Source organism: Raphanus sativus, chromosome 2 (genome assembly GCF_000801105.2).
Source record: "Raphanus sativus cultivar WK10039 chromosome 2, ASM80110v3, whole genome shotgun sequence".
Lineage (NCBI taxonomy): Eukaryota > Viridiplantae > Streptophyta > Magnoliopsida > Brassicales > Brassicaceae > Raphanus > Raphanus sativus.
The window spans coordinates 40596959-40600779 of record NC_079512.1 but is presented as its reverse complement, the minus strand read 5'-3'; positions in this window follow the sequence as shown (position 1 = coordinate 40600779).

The window sequence follows — 3821 nt, the reverse complement described above, 5'->3', positions numbered from 1 at the left end:
TTCCGTTGTGATCCATTACATATTCAGATTAAATCTGAAAAATATGGATTTTACATATAGAAGATCACTAATTATACTCTGTGTAGTTTTGGGCAAAATGAACCATTCATGATAACATAGCTAGGACATATATGCTGTGTTTTGTTGAACCTTCTTGAGCCATAGAAAGGTTACTAAAGATAATAGAAATTTGGCTTCACTTCCAGCATGCACATAATATACTCCCTCCACCTTTTAATAAAAAAATATCTCCTAAATTTATCTTTTCGTTTCACAAAAAAATAAAATCCCTAGACTTTAAGATGATTTAGTAATTGATGTTAATAAATTATATTTGGGGACAGAGATTATTATTTTAAGTACTTCGCAGGGAAAAGAAAACAAATCATATCAGGTTTACGTAGAATGCAATAGTGCTCAATATGAAACTCACCCAATGATTCTTAATTAAAAATGGGACAACTATCACCTTATTCTAACTACAATACTAACATACTTATTATGGACATTATATATAGTTGATTTATTCGAAATCTAATGGAAATAATGCGAATACACAATACTTTTTGTTAGTTGCAGATCTTTTATATTCTAGATTATATAATGTAATAGAACACATAATATTTGAGTAAAAGCAAAGAATTGGCCGGAGAATGCGTAACACATCATGATGTGGTTCAGTGCATTATCCGATGGGGATTTAAAGTTCATAGACATGAACCACACTAACACATCGGTTTTCGGCAAAGATACTTAAGACCGAGATTTGGTCTAAAGACCCATATCCCACACATATATCGTTATTATATTCATTTATATAGAATATACGATTTTTAAGTGACGTTGTGTTGTGCGAAGAGAGAAATGACCGAAAAAAACCTTATCCAAACAACACTCTCTCTTTAGACGAAAACGCTCCGACCTCTCTTTAGAAAAAAAAAGCTCCGCCGCGACTTCCGTCACCGGTCTTCCATTTGCGTTCCTTAGGTGTTTTTAACTTAGTATTAGTAGCGGCTCAGTCTTTTTTTTTCCAACTCTTGACTCCGGCGACGCGCTTCCCTATAGTGGTTGTTTGGCTTTGTATCTGGCGTTATCGCTTTCTCTCTGGTGTTGGCGGCCGGCTTTCCGTGGTTTCCAGGTGTCTTCAAAAAATCATCTCCAGGAAGAGCTATCGAGTTAAACGGTGCTGCTCTTCGCTGGAAAGTGTGGGGGTGTTGAAGTTGGATGCGTGAAGAACGCATGCCAGACGAGTGCTCCGGTGACGCGTCGTTCTTTTAGCGGCGATTTTTAGCCGGAGGTTTGCGCGCTGAGGGAATCCTATACCTCTGATACTGTTGTCAAAGGTGGGTTTTCATCGGCACTGATGACGGAGCAGGATCTCCGATTTGGATTTAGTTGGAAGACGGGAACCGGCGACCGGTAGCCTTTACCGGCGTTCTCTGGTTTCGATGTGAAGTTGGAAGGACGCGTGTGCTGCGGAGCGGTGGAAACGGACACGTGGACAGTTTCTCTGCATCGATCTTAGACGCGTGGAAGGATGGTGCCGCTTCTTTTACTATTGGGCTTTTGTTTAGGCCCAATTACTTTCTGTTTGTCTTGTATGGACTGTACTTTTTTGGGGCTGTTGGATGTATGTTATCGGTTTTGGGCTTGTCCCAATTGGACATATCCTATTTTTAATATAAATTTATAGATGGCAAAAAAAAAAAAGAGAAATGACCGACTCATGCTGACAAAAAATTGACCAACTCATACAAAAATTATGGTTGATTTCTTGTGATTTTTGGGTTGGTCTACTGCAAAAAAAATGTGTTCTAATAAAAAAACAAAACAATTAAATTTTATGATATTTCATTATGCTACAATATGATTTTTTAAAATGTAGTATAGTTAATTAAAGAAATAAAATCCACTATTCAATCCCACTTAGGCTTCGAATGGTAAAAGCGGATCAAGCGGTGCAGATCAAACAGATCATGCAGATCAAGCGGAACAAGTGCAGATCAAGCGGATCATGCAGGAGAGATGGAGAACATGCAAGAGAAATGCAAATCAAATCAGAACAAACAATTATTATAGTTTTAAATGATAAAAATCCAAATAAAGTAAATTAAATGTTTAAAAGATTATAATAAAATATATCAAAATATAATATATAATATAATATAGTACATAAATAACAAATTTTAAAATAAAAATATACACTAAATCCATGATATCACAATTTAAAAATAAAAATTTAATGAAATATGTCTCTTCCATTATTGTTCATATTTAAATTGTAGCACTATATATTTGCATAATACATTTCATAATTAAGTGTCTAAATGAAATGTATATATCCCTCTTCATAAATATACATATTTAAACTATATTACTATACATTTTTAAATTACATTACAAAATACGCATCTCTTATATTAGTATACATACTTAAACTATATTACTATAGACATACATAATATATTATAACTGAAATATACATTAATTATTATTTTTTAAAAGTAAAATTTATATGACAAAAAATATAAGTAGAGAATGATAATTTGTATTACTAAAGTTGTAAATAAAATAAAAGAAAAATATTATATTATATTTTTAAAACTAGATAAATATATTTTAAAGTTATGTATTGTAACAAAGTTATTTATTGACCAAACAAAAAAAAGCAGATTAACGTCACCAAATGTTGGCGGGTGAGATCTGCATGCAGATCTCCTGCTTTTTTCCACAAAAAGACAAAGAATATTGAACTGCATGCAGATCTCCCACTTGAACTATAAGTTTAAAAATGCAGATCTTCCACTTGAACTGCTTTTACAAACAAAAAATGTTGAATGGCAAAAACAGTGCAGGAGAACTGCAAATGCAGAAAAACTGCCTTTGTCCCACCCTTCCATTCGAACACTTAGGTTTCGAATGGTAAAAGCGGTTCAAGCAGTGCAGATCAAGCGATCAAGCGGATCAAGCAGGAAAAGTGTAGATCAAGCAGATCAAGCAGGAGAAGTGCAGATCAAACGGATCAAACAGAATATGCAGGAGAAATGCAGAACAATCAGAACAAACAGTTATTATAGTTCAGAACAAACAATTATTATAATTCTAAATGAAAAAGTCCAAATAAAGTAGATTAAATGTTTAAAAGATTATAATAAAATATATCAAAGTATATAATATATAAATATAGTACATAAATAACAAAAATTATTGCACTAAATTCATAAGTCACAATTTTAAAATAAAAATTTAATGATATATCTCTTCTATTATTGTTCATATTTCAATTATATACTATATATTTCATAATACATATCATAATTAAATATATAAATGAAATATATATCTCTTCTTCATAAGTATACATATTTAAATTATATTACTATATATTTGCGTGATACAAAATACGCATCACTTATATTAATATACATATTTAAACTATATTACTATAGATATACATAATATATTGAAATATGTATTATATTAAAATGATTATTTTAAAAAGTAAAAATTATTGACAAAAATAATAAGTAAAGATATGATAATTTTGTATTGTTAAAGTTGTAAATAAAATAAAGTAAAAATATTATATTTATAAGATTAGATAAATATATTTTAAAGTTATGTGTTGTAACAAAATTATTTATTGACCAAACAAAAAAAAAAGCAGATCAACACCACCAAAATGTTAGCGGATGAGATCTGCATGCAGATCTCCTGCTTTTTTCACAAAAAGACAAAAAATATTGAACTGCATGCAGATCTCCCATTTGAACTGCTTTTACAAACAGAAATGGTGAATGGTGAATGCAGTGTAGGAGAAC